At 44.7% G+C, this 13,702-nt stretch overlaps 1 long non-coding RNA gene across 1 annotated transcript; it reads left to right on the top strand.

The window, feature by feature from the left end:
• The first annotated feature begins 10 nt into the window (after positions 1 to 10).
• LOC141539362 (uncharacterized) lies at positions 11 to 12,482 on the top strand. The gene is made up of 3 exons (XR_012481278.1): positions 11 to 115; positions 10,920 to 10,997; positions 12,242 to 12,482. It is a non-coding gene; the product is annotated as an uncharacterized LOC141539362 (long non-coding RNA).
• The last annotated feature ends 1,220 nt before the right edge of the window (positions 12,483 to 13,702 follow it).

Genomic DNA, 13,702 nt, shown 5'->3' with positions numbered 1-13,702 from the left:
ATCCCGGCGGCCGGGGAGAGTGCAGCGAGACCGCTTATAGTGAATCAGCCGCGGGACCCGCGGCAAAGTACGCGGCGCGGCGTGGCGCGGCGGCCCAGGGATCTGTCCAGACCCGGTAAGGCTACAGCAAGTCTGGGAGAAAGAAATACGATGAAGGGAGGCTGGGAGTAAGAGACGGGTTGGTTACAGGGCTGGGGCGGGGGGAGTGGGAGGACCGAGCATTGTCCAGGGGTCGTGACATCGCGGGCGAGCACGGGATTGGACCTGGGCACACGGTCCGGTTTAAGAATGCAATGGGTACTTATTTCTCCCTTTGACTTCCTTGGGCCGGAAGCACAGAGCGCGTCTTTGGGGAAATCGAGGAGAGGACGGGGGACAGTAGAAACTTCTGCCTCCCTCCTTCTAGCTTACTCGGGCCTTCACCCTTTCCCCTTCGAATCGTCACTCCCTTTCCTCGCCCTCCCCTCCCCAGCCAAGTCCTAGGGACTCCGATCTCTGGAAGACTTTACTTCCTTCCCCCCCGCTGGGCTCTCCGTGAAAGTTATTTGGACGCTTTCCTGACTTGGGCGGGGGTGTGGTGGTGAGGTGGGGGAGAAGGTGGAGGGGCTCGAGGCTGGAGGCCAAGAATAATGTGTGGGGGGAGGCGGCTAGAATGGGAACAGCACGAATGGGGAATTGCAGTCAAGGCAAGAATCAGTGAGAAAACTTGTTGAGTTGGTTGGAGAAATCTCAATTCAGTCCGAAATGACTCGGCGGAAGTCGTAGAACTAACTCCCACGGCGGTTCTGAGGGGAGATTGAGGGAGGATCTCAGCTCTCGGCAGCCGGGTGCGGGAGAGCGTATTGAGCGCTGGGGGAAGGAGATTAATTCTCGGATCTCTCTCTCTCCCCGAGCTCTAGGGAGTACGGCGTCCACTCCCCAAGGCTTTGGAGAATGTTTTACTGGGTTCTTGTCAACTCCCCTTCCTCAGGACCCAGGGCTGACTCGGAATCTTCACCAGTCCCGGGGTCATTTCCCGCCAGGTGTGCTGGAGTCTGATTTTGCTCAGAATGGAGAGCATTTCATGGATGCGAGGTGGGGTGAGGGGTGAGGTATGAGCCTGGCGGGCAGTGAACCGACATCTCGCGATCCCCCTTGCAGATCTGTTCAACCCAAAATTCCATTTCAGGGACTGTTAATCGGGCTTTTTCCATAGATGGGGCCAGCAGATGGTTAGTTGTTCGAGTCAGGATCGGATCTCCTCCCGGTATTTCTCTCCCAGCTTCGGGGTCTCATTTCCTCAAACTATGAATCTAGAGAGGCCGGGGTTCGCGGCGGCTGCAGCGGGGGCGGCGGCATCTTCAAATCCCTTCCATATGGGATTTGTCATTTCTTTGACTAAGGTGACCTGAAGGGCCAGCCCTACGTAGGCGATCCTAAGCAAAGGAGGTTCAGAACCACAGCTCAGGGAGCCCGGAATGCGCCTGATGTGCCGGAGAAAAAAAACTCCCCAAAAAGTCGAACCACCTCTTCCTGCGAAAGCGCGAAACGGCTACAACGAATTCGGCTATGCAACCTTCTGGGTTTCGGGTTCTCCAGGCTTCCCTTTCATTTATTCTTCCTTCGAGAAAGAAATGTGGCACTCCTCTGCTGGGCCGGGTCAGTGCAGACCTTTGAGGTCGCCACCTTTTACTTAAAACCAAACCTGAGGCCTGTGGCCTTTGCCTCCCGTGGCCTGCCCCAGCGGGCCTGTCTCTCCTCCTGAATCTAGAGGTGAGATTTCTCCGGACCTCACCCCTTCTGGAATGGAAGGAGAGGTTGAATTCTCTTCCTTTCTCCTACTCCCCAAGTGTGAACCCCGGGAATAGCGCAGACCCCAATTAAAAAGTCTCTCAACCAGTTTACTAAGTTTTATGAAGTTTATAAGTCTCTCCAGGAATCGGGCCCCTAATATCGAGGTTTCGGGGTGAGGGAATTGGAAAGAGACCTCGGCTCCGTAGCTCTGGTTCCTTTTGCTCTGTCTGCAGATCTAGCATCCAGTAGAAAATCGGTCGATTTGGAAGATGAGGCTCCAGTACCGCAGCAGTTTCTTCCAGTGTCTTTAAACGCTTAAGGGCTCCCCTACTGCCCCCCCCCACCATTGAGGTCGAAGTTCGAGTCTGGGGTGAGGCGGCTGTCCCACCAAGCTGTGGGCTCCTTCTCCCCTGCAGCTGTGCGGGGTTCTTGCCCGCTGGCTCCCTCGACCCAACCGCCCCTCTCTGGAATCAATAGCTACCCGAGTCCGGGGCGGCTCACCCCCCGCCCCCGACCCAGCTGGGTTCCTTCTCATGCAAAACAGGGGGAACCCTGGGGGCTGGGGACCTATAGGGTGACAGCTGGACCCGGCTGCCGTCTCTACCGAAGCCTGAGCTTCGGAGGCGTGTAGGTGGAAAGTGGGCGGCTCAGGAACCGTAAGTTTGGACTTGCAGCTTCTTTGGGGCTAAGGGACTAAAGCGGCCACCAGCTCTCGGTTCCTGCTTGTGCGCAAAGGAGGGCATAGCCACTCAAATCACCCCACAGAACCTACTTCGAGAACAGACCCGAAAATCAAAAGTAATAATTATTGCTATTTTTATAGCACTAATATTAAACTATACAAAATGCTTTACATACAGGCTATTCGAATTATTAAGGAGTGCAACGAAGGAAGGAGGAGGCCTTTAGGAAATGAGGAGTCTGTCTCTGGCATCGCCCAACTCAATTTATCTGGTTCCCAGGTGAATTGAGGACTGGGTGGGAGAACAGACTCATTTTCTGGCGACCCTATTAGAAACTTAAATTTAAATATTTTACGACAACATTCTATCAGTTTCCCGAATCTATCTGTGTGAAACACTGGAGCAATGACATTTTACCTATTTGATTGTTGAGAAGAGTGACTTCCAAAAAGCCCCTAAATTGGAATCACCTGGGTACACTGCTCATAAGGTCCTCAGGGTGCATAAGTTTCCCTTGTTCAGCCACATTCAAATGTGTGCTTATATAAGCACATACACAGAGCACTGATACAAGCATGTTATTAACATTCACAAACATACAAGGACACATGAACACTCACACAGATATGGATACAATCATTCATAGTCCAAATGCTGCCCCATAAAAGGTTACTTTCACCAAGGGCTTGCTTCCTTCTTGTTCAGCCACTGTGGATTCCCTAGTTTTCTCCCATCTAAGTCCAAAAGCAGGAGGACAGAATCAGATTTTCCCAGCGTCCTAGTTTCTCTCTACTAGGAAGCAGTAAGTAAAGACCCAAGAGGACTGAGAGTCTTCAGAGTTTTAGAATCCTTCGATCTCCCCTTCAGAGATCACAGTGTTGGGGGTTGGAGTGAAGAGACTTTTAACAAATAACCCAGGCACCCTGCAGATGGTAGAGCTGGATGGGTCAGACCTGAGTCTAGAGGCAGTACGCACTCTTCTCTTGCCAAATCCTGCTCTCTTTTCTCTATTTCCCTCATCTTAATGACTTTCCCTCATGTACTCAGTGACTTTCAGCTCTCTTGGAAAGGGAATTCCCCTCCTTTATCAAGCAAGACTGCAAAATGTCGGTGTTGAATGGAATCTTAGAGATTATATCTAGTCTAACCTTTCATTTAACAGAAGGGAAAATTGAAGCCCTCTAGGATGATGTCAAGTGACTTGCTCAAGGTTACTCAGCCAGAAGGTGACAGAATTAAAATCCAGGTCTACCTATTTTCAAGGTCAGTTGTTTCCTCTCCAACATTAAGCTGGTTTTCTACAGAAAGTATTTTGAACCGTCTCCTCTCCCTGGCTGTGCTGGTTCCCCTGTGGTGAGGTCCCGTCTGATGAGAAGAAATTCAAGAGGTCCCTATCTTCTAAACCAGAAAGGGTCGAAAAGTCCAAAGAAGGAAGGCTTTTAGGGACTAGAAGCGATCAGGGCCTGGTGCCCTTCCGGTTTGGTCTTTGCCAGGAGAACCGAATACTTCCCATCCCAGTGGTGCCCAACAGAAATCCAGGCAGCCTGGAAGAGAAGAGATTTCTTGAGACATCCTGCTCAGGCAACTTACCGGAGGAATTTCCCCCTTTTTGCAGAATAGCTTCGCCTGCTCGGTCTGCATTTCCACCTTTTTTTTTTTTTTTTTTTTCCTCGCCTCTCCTGCCCCCTGCCAGTTTCTCTTTCTCTCGATCTGTCACCAGAGTTCTGTCTCTCTAATCTCCTAGCTTTGCGTGCAAGACAAGAGCACTTCCCTCTGGGACAAAAACCCGGTTGGCTTGGGGAAGCTAGGATCGGGGAGGGAGCCCAGAGACACACGGATGTGGCCCAGACGAGGAAGGGGCACTACGCCCCTGAGCACTCTGCGTTTGTCCCCCTGCTTGTGGGTACAGGTGAACTGGGGCGGAAGGAGGAGAGTTCTTGGGGCAGCTTTCTGGGGTGAACGAAAAAAGAGAAGAAAGTTCAAGATGCAAGTTTGCGAAAGCAAAGGAAGAAAGTGCAGAAACTCTCTCTCTCTCTCTCTCTCTCTCTCTCTCTCTCTCTCTCTCTCTCTCTCTCTCTCTCTCTCTCTCTCTCTCTCTCTCTCTTTCTCCTTTTCCCCTTTGTCTATTTCTCTCTTTCTCTGTTTCAGCCTCTGACCGTCTAAGTGCGAGCGGACGTGTGGGTGCGTGTGTGTGTGTGTGTAAGAAAGAGACAGACAGATAGGCAGATGCCTAGACACAAAGGGAGAAAGGCAAAGACACCGAGGCAGAGGGGACACAGATCCAGACAGACTATGAGGAGGAACAAGCGTGAAACTGAGAGTGTGTGTAAGGCGTGGTGATCACATAAAGGAGAAAAGGGAACAACATTTACGATGGGAGATTCGATTTGGTTGTGGAAGAGAGTGTGAGGGTCTGTGCGCAGAAGCTCTACAAATAAATAAAGCGTGTTAAAATGGTGTGACGGAGGATATTTAGGTACATGCACGTGTTGCTATATCTGTGTACAGTGCGGACATACACCAGCAGCGCGCGCGCACAAGAGCTCGGGAAAGAAAAGACAAACCGCTTTTGCAGTCTCACAGTAATTAATCCTCTGGCTAATTGACTTTCTCCCCTTACCTAATGGCGGCAGTCACTGCCAATATCTGGAGCGATACCAAGTTAGAGGGAGAAAGAGAGAAAGAGAGAGGGGGGGGAGAGAAGGAGGAGGAGAAAAAAGAAGAAAGAGGAAGAGGGGGAGAAGGAGGAGAAGGAGGAGGAGGAGGAGGAGGAGGAGGAGGAGGGATAAATGAGAAGAGGAGATAAAGAAGAAAAGAGAATGAGAAAAGTAAGGGGAAAAAAGAAGAGAATGGAGAAAAGAGAAAATGGAAAAGGGGAAAAAGAAAAGAGGAAACAAGATTAACAAATAAATTAAGAAACAAAGAGGAGGCAGATGAGAAAGAGCAATACCATAAGGGAGAAGATAGAGAAGAAATATACGCAAAGAATGGGAAGAATAAAGAGAGAATAGGAAGGGGGAAGAGAGAAAAGAACAGGGAAAATACATGAGAAGAGGAATAGATAAAAAAGAAGAAAAATGGAAAAAAATGGAGAAGGGGAAGGAAGAGAAAAAAGGAAACAAGATAGAGAAGAAACTTAAGAGAAAAGAAGAAGTGGAGCAAAAGCAACAACAGAAGGAGAAAGGGACTATTTTCAGAATGGTATGAATCTGTGCTCTGGAATTTGTCTATCCCTTCTAAGCCAGGTCCTTCAATGTTTCCTATACCTTTGGGATTTGTTCTTTCTGAACAGAGAGTAGATCCTGGAAATGGGTGTTCTCAAGAACCCACCTTCCATTAACTCAGTTCTCTTCCCAGGTTATCTCTGGTTATTCTGCTCAATCCTAATCCATCTTTTATCCTAGAATATCCATCCTTCTTCCTAGTTTCTCCAAGCATAATGCTCAAAGGCACTTCTGTGATGAAGCTCCTCCCTTGTTTCCCCCTTATCTCCCATATAGGGTAACTCTCAGAGCAGCACCACATCATTCTTCTAGATGTAATGACTTCCTCTTTCAGATGTAACTTAATTCTGGATCATTTCTCCAGAACACCCACAGAATGTGTGGCAGTGGCAAAACCAGAGAAATCAGGGGTGAGATGTATCTGAAATGAGGACAGATAACATTAAGTGATTAAGGGTGGGGGAAGGAATAGATACAAAAACAAAGGGGGAGGGGAAGGAAAGAAATAAGGAAGGGAAAAGAGGAAAGATAGAGAGGAAAATAGAGGGGGAGAGGAGAGGAGAAAGTCAGAAAAGTGAAGGAAAGATAGAGCAAAGGAGGAAAGGAGAGACAGAGAAGAAAGGGAGGAGGGAGGTAGAGAGACAAGGAATTAAACAGTATTGGGGGGAAAGGGACATATACATGGAATGATAGTCTCTGAGAAAGACTGCATACTTGGGAGAGAATGTGTAAAGTTCTATTGATGAGTGTGAATGCATATGTATATGATTGTACAAGAGAGTACCTGTCTGTCTATCACTGGAAGATTCTGTGATTGCACACGTACATGCAAGAATCTGTTCATTTATGTGGTTTAAAGGATAACCTAAGTATTATATATGAGTTCAAGCAGCAAACCCAAGGGTAAAGGAGTTCACTCTCTTCCCTCCTCCTGCTTTGCCAGTGGAACCCTAGTGTCTTGAGGGAGAAAAGAATGGGGAATGGGAGAAAAAGACAGAGAGAGAGACAGACAGACAGGCAGACAGAGAGAGAGAGAGAGAGAGAGAGAGAGAGAGAGAGAGAGAGAGAGAGAGAGAGAGAGAGAAATGCAAATGAGGTTGGACCTGAGCCAGCACTGCCTTGACCCAGTTGGGTAGAAGGGCCTCAGTTTCAGTCTCCTTTGGATGCTGCCAGAGGCAATTCTCTACTGAATACAGTTCTTGAGTTTGGCTTCAGTGGCTGGGGAGGCCCTGAGGGAGGAGGCTGCTTTCTCCTGCTGGCCTCCTTCTGAAGACTAAATAAATAAACATCCCTGCCCATAAACATTGAAGTCTTGCAGACCAAAGAGTGAGAGGATGTAGCTCCCCAGGAAAAAAAAAAAAAAAAAAAAAAAAGGCAACTTTTTTTTTTTTTATCCTTAAGTACATTTTAAATTCCCCTTAGAAGCATTCCTCCGGTTGACCAAAGCAAATCCCTAAACAGCAAGAGCAACATTAGTAGTAAAAAGGGAGTTGGAGTGGTGGTGGAGTGAGGTTGGAATGGGGGCAAAGAACTGGGAACATGGGGAGACTCTCTGTACTTGCTTTAAGAACACGGAGAGAGATGGAATAAAGTTATAGAGATAAAAAAAAGAAGGGCATATAAAAGGCAAATAAAGTAAGAAAGAAAAGAAAGTAGAGAGGAAAAGAGAAAAAGAGAAAGAGAGACTATAATAAAAGAGGGTGAAGGCAGCCCCAGGAGGTTGGGCCCTGTCCCAAGCCATCCATCTTCATTGTCTCCGTGTGTGCAAAGGCAACCCCAGCATAAGGAAAAAAGCCACTATCGAAGCTGCGGCTTTATTTTATATCCTATAGATCAGGAGGGAGGCAAAGCTTTATTTTCGCCAAGAGACAGATATTTTATTTCTCTCTTACGGTTTTATGTGTGAGAGATGTCAGGGAGCGACAATGGATGGCTAATGCATAGGCAAGAGGAAGCGGTTTTGGCATGCTGTGTGTCATGGGGTCTTGGGGGGGAGAGCGGGCCTGGGATTTAGGGCTGATGGGACACTCTGGGGGATTTCTGCTAAAACATCTCTCTTCATAAATCCAGAAGCATGGTCAGCTCAACAGGGAGAAGAAGGAGTTTTAGGGGGGAAAAAGAGTTGGGCCTAGTAATAAATGTACACACAAAGGAAATCAGTTACCTTTCAATATGTAAGGCCAATTAGAATCCTACTGTACCATACATCGAGTCATGGAGGTGGAAACATACATCCAAACAGATACAGATCCCATCCAAACAGATACAGATCCCATTCACAATGACTGATCTTCTACTGCTCTGTTCTGGGATTGTGCTCCTCTCCCATACCTGCTGCATACCATTTTAACTTCTGTTCTGCCAGAAATGAAGCTCTGTTTGTCTCAGTTTTCTTATCTATAAAATGGAAATAATAACAACAATCACCTCGCAGAATTGTAATGATAAAAAAATGAGATAATATTTGTGAACTACTTTGTTTAAGTGCTATATAAATGCAGGCTATTATTATTTTTTAATCCTTCAGGATCCTTTGGGAGAGCTATGTAATCATCTGCAATCATCTAATCTGTGGAAAGATCAAGGTTTTTGCTTGGGCACCTTAGGAAGTCTCACACACACACACACACACACACACACACACACACACACAAGAGTATTAGAATCTATTGATGTCTATGTTTCAGGTCTGTCCCCACTGGGAAACTCTAGTGAAAGATTCCTTAGAGACTTCGGGTCAACTTAAGACTTATGTCCTTGGAATTATACAATGTCCATACTTCTAAATATAGACTGGAACAAGGGAACAATTTCAAGATTTTACTACTTACCTCTTTAAATTACTTCTTCATTTCACAACATCCGGCCCTCACCCTTAAGCAAGATGTTCCTTACCTTTCTACATAATTTATTATTTGTTGAAATCCCTGCTTACAGGATCATGAGATGGTAGATTTAGAGTTAGAAAGGGCTAGGGAGGTCACTGAGCCCAAAAGCCTCATTCTATGGATGGAAGAATCTGAAACCCTGAGAGATCCAAGCTACTTGCATAGTCACATATCCACTAAGTTTTTGAGGTATTGGGATTTGAACTAAGGTCTTCCTGACTTTGGCATAATCAATAATATTATTTTTTCTTTCTTCTTCCCATCTCTGTCCCCATCATCAGGAATCAGATGCCTTGTAGTAGAAAGAAGGCTAGAATAGGAAGTGGGAGATTTGTGTTTTAGTCCCTGCCCTTCCTCACTAGCAAATTGAATAAGTGAGATTTTCTCAGCCTCAATTTTCTCTTCTTTGAAATGGGCCCAAACTAGGTGTTTTCTAAGGTCTCTTTCACTTCTAATACCTTTAATTTTATAATCCATCCTCTTTTCTAGCATAGAGCATGTAGCTTTTTTTTTTTTTTTTAAATGCCAACAAGCAGGGTGAACATAATTTTCTAGAATGCTAGAAAATATGGCTCAAAAATCCCTGCTTCCTGGAGGTGAGTTGTAAGAGTTAGACAATCCCTCAAAATGTTTTGGGTTTGTCCACTGAAGCTGAGGCTGATGGGGGTAGAGTCAGGGCAGCAAGGTCATTAGAAAATAGCTTAATTTTTTATGGCTCCCCTTCCTAAGTCTAGGGGGGCAGTCAAGGTATTTCTTGAAATGTGTTATTTTTCTCCAGGAAACTGAACCAAAGGTAATTTGGTGCCCCCCTTTTTTAAGAAGAAAGAAAAGGAAAAAAAAAGTGAGGGTGGGGAAATCAATGTGTGGCCGATTAGCAAGTTAATTATTTCAGTACCCCAAGGGTTAGAGTTGTGTTAAGTTGTCCAACCCAGTGTAATTTCACAGTCTGTGCACTTCCTGGTGAGGGTTGGGCATGGCTGTGTCTGCCACTCCATCCACCCACCTGCCTTCTGTCTTGCCGGCATGCCCAGAGAGACATAGGCAAGCCTTAGGAGTGGGCAGTGTACTTGGTATCTCGCTGGCCTTGGCTCTAGGGAGAAAGTAGGCAAAGCAGATCTATGATCCTATCATCTATTCATTCTACACCAAGATTTTAATTAAATAGCTGGCTCTTTTTATCATCTTTTTCTTTAAATTTTTTTTTTTTTATTGAAGACAGAGAAGAAGGTGATTTATCTGAAAGTAGAATAGCTTTGGTAGACACAACTTGGGAAGGATTCTTTGTTTTCTTGTCTTAGGAGCCTTTTCTGCTTCTCCTTATCTCAGTCCTGAATCCATCTTAATGGTCTGTTTTGGGTCTTCCACTTTTTATAGGAGCAATTCCCACTGACTCACTTTTCCAGTGTGTTTCTATCAAACCTCAGGGATGTGATTTCCAAGGAAGGGAGTATCAGAATGAGAGTGTGATGAGTGTGTGTGACAGAAACAGAAACGGACAGAGACAGAGAAAAGTGGAGGGCAGGGAAGGAGGGAGAGAGACACAGACACTCAAACAGACAATAGAGAGACAAAGACAGAGACAGACAAAAACAGAGAAGAGAAGCAGGAAGAAAAAGAGGGAGAGACAGACAGACATTCAGAGATAGAGACAGACAGAGGAGAGAGGAGAAAAGGGGGGATAAAACACCTAAAAAGAGAAATAGAGATAGAGACAGAACGGAGAAGAGAGGAGAAAAGGGGGGAAAACAGATAAAAAGAGAAACAGACAAACAGAGACAGAGAAAAGAGAAAGAAAGGAAGGAGAGAGGAAGAGAAACAGAGGCAGACAGACAGACAGAATCAGAGAGAGAATTACAGGGGAGCACGAACATCTTCCCCAGAGGCCAACTTGGAATTCAAGTGAATAGTAGCCTTGGAATCATTGCTCTCTACTGCTCCCCAAGGACTTCTCTGTTGCCCACCCCCCTCTTCACTCAGGTCTCCCCTCTCCCCACCCCCCTGTGTCTCCCAACGTGGGTAAACGGAGCACCGCACAGTTTACTTAAGTGTGGTCCCATCTGCTCGGCCTGTCCTTTCATAAGGGGAGGGATTTATGTGATGTCCTTGTCCACAGACCTGGGATTTGGCTGGAAAGCTTGGGCTGCTGAGAATATTACGGGAGTGCTAATGTGCTGAGGAAAAGAGGAGATTCATTGCACTACCCAGTGTGTGTGTGTATGTATGCGTGTGTCCATGCGTCGGGGAGGGCTTGTATGTGTGTGGAAGAGAGGGGAAAAAGACCTCACAGCTAGTGTCTTTCAAGATTCCTAGTCAAACAAAACATTAAGAAACTTTTTTTTGTATTCTTTCAGGAGACAGCTTGTACCACTAGGCTGCTGAAAGACAGTTTCCTGGCCTAATCAGAATGAAGAACACATGATAATTGTCTGGTATGAACAACGGTAGCTATCAACCAAGGCCCATGGCTGACATGTTTTGCCTGCCAGGTGCATGAAATGGCCCTCCAGTGCCCCAAACAGATACAAGGAGGGTGGAGGTCATACCCTCACTTGGGGTCTGGGTATGGGGAGGTCTGGTAGGGGATGGACCCTCTCCCCCTTATGTGAGATAACCACAGAGGTCTCTTTCTGCTCTGACATTCTATTATTTGATAAGTCTCAGGCTGAACCTGACTGCCTGGATAGTTAAAGGTGGACACAGGGAAGCAGGTGTGTGTGTGTGTGTGTGTGTGTGTAACAGGGAAGAGAAAAAAACGATTGTCTGTCAAATTATTGGCATTATTGAACCAAAATAAATTCAAAAAGATTGATGAAATCTAAAGAATAATGAGCAAAAATGTTCAGGTTCTTTTAAGGTTCCTTGGACTTGGATCCTGGGATTGAAAGTGCCCTTGATGGATTTTAGAAGGATTTACAGTTGCCAATCACTCTGGAGGACAAGTAATATAAAGGACAACATTCCTTTATGTCTATGCTCTTTCTCTGACCCCTTTTCAGACACCTGGGAGGTGCTCATGAAGTCTGGTAGACCAATAAATGGGCTGGAGTTGGAGGGGTGGAACCATGAGTAGTTTTTCTAATTAATACCCCTATTCTCAAAGGTTAGTGTTTAGTACCAGGCATTGGTCACCTAGTTCCTAAACTACTCCATTGACCAATAAGAAGGCCTCCTTAGCATTTATCTGCTAGTTACCCCTGTACATGGTTTCCAAGATCCCCTTTTCCTATGGGCAGCCCATAAGCCAAAACCTACAATAAAGGAAGTTAATATTCCAAGTCCTAGAGACCTGGCAGCTATTTTTAATGGCACTGGTCAACTAGCAGGCCTAGGTTTGTGGGAATGGATAGTATATTTTTAGTTTGGAGGATAGGAACCTGGGGACTTCATCTATGGGTCCCCCAACCAAAGAGGCTTCTTATCCTTCTTTTTATACCTTTTTATACTTTTTATACCTTTTTAATTGATTCAGAATGGACTGCCTCTAATTATGGTCTGAGGCTCATTCAGTATCTATAAGTCACTCTCCTACTTCTCTGCCAAAATGGAGAGACGAGGAATCTTTATTCCAGAGAATAAACAGAGAAGCTTTTCAAAGGGTGGGGCTAAAGCAAGATCTTCTCCCACTATCCTTCCACCTTCAATCTTTCACCTTTCAGTTCTTTTCTTCTTCTAGCAAATGAAGAGAATGAAGAGAGCAGATACCAAGTGGGATGACATTGGACTGGAGAAAGAAAGGGAAGATGACCTCCTGAAAGGCCTGAGCAGTGATAGAGCTTTCAGATGATCCTTACCGCCATGTGTTGCCCTGAATTGTCTGACAGGCTTTAATTGTGTCTGCTCTCAATAACCTGTGTACTCCCATTTGCCAAATGCTGCTCTGCCAAAGCATCCTCAAATAAACTTGCTTAAAATGATGTCAGGGCCTTGCATGGGCTATTTAATTCTATCAATGATAAACAATGCTAATGTGTAACATTCCAGACTCCACGATGTCATGTTTCATTTATATATGCCTATACATATTTAAGCAGGAAAGATAGATTACAGATGCGTATTTTCTACTAGTTACTTATGTGAAATGCAATCAAAAAGACAGAAATCTCATAACCTGGCAAATGTACCTATATGCCTCCTTTGCATACATGGATTTTTATATTCCTACCCATCGTTATGCAGTTATAGATGGATAAGGGCACGCACTGTTGTGTAATTAGATAGACATCCCAGGGCTCTTGGAATACACACTAAATAAAGCATAACACACACTATTGTAATATGATATATTAATATAGAATAATATATTACAATGTAATATACTGCATTAATATTACATCACCACCTAACTATATTATAGATAAATTATGGTAATATATATTTACTGTTTTATTAAGACATAGTGGGGTATCAAATAGAGCACTCTTTTTTTTCCCTGAGGCAATTGGGGTTAAGTGACTTGCCCAGGGTCACACAGAAGCAGACACTACATCTTTTTTGTCTCAGAGACCTTTGGCAACAGTATGATGAATCCTGTGGAGTCCTTCATTGAATAATGTTATTAAAGGTATGACATAAAATTCGTAGGATCATAAGGCAACCAATTACATTGAAATATACCATTATCAAAATATTTTTGAAATAAGTTCAAAGTGCAAGATTAAGAGCCCCTGGAATAGATTATAATGTAATATTACTATATTATATAATAAATTGCTATATATAGTATCATATCATATTGTATGTATGTATGTAATATGATAAGTTATGATTTGATTTGTTGTAATATAATATGATGACCAGATCCATGATGTCTTTGGAATCAAGGAACTTCCAGATGAGTAAACTCCCTCTACCAATTCAGATCATCTTTGCAACTTATAGTCGTAAAGAATTGTCCTCAAAACTGAGAGGTTAATGATTTGCCTGGGACTATACCAGGCTTCAAGACCTATAGACCACATTGCCTCTCAAATATAAGTACTAATATCATGTAATATGTAATGTAATATATACAGTATAACTGTACACAATAATATATACAGTATATAATGTAATATATACAGTATAACTTCATATGGCTATATTCTATTATTCTGTATTGCATTTTAGATGGCACGTTTGATATAGTGTCAGCCCT

The sequence above is a fragment of the Sminthopsis crassicaudata genome, chromosome 4, assembly GCF_048593235.1.
Source record: "Sminthopsis crassicaudata isolate SCR6 chromosome 4, ASM4859323v1, whole genome shotgun sequence".
In the NCBI taxonomy this organism is placed as follows: Eukaryota; Metazoa; Chordata; class Mammalia; order Dasyuromorphia; family Dasyuridae; genus Sminthopsis; species Sminthopsis crassicaudata.
Note: the sequence above shows the minus strand (reverse complement) of the source record. Positions and strands in the feature narration are given on the sequence as shown.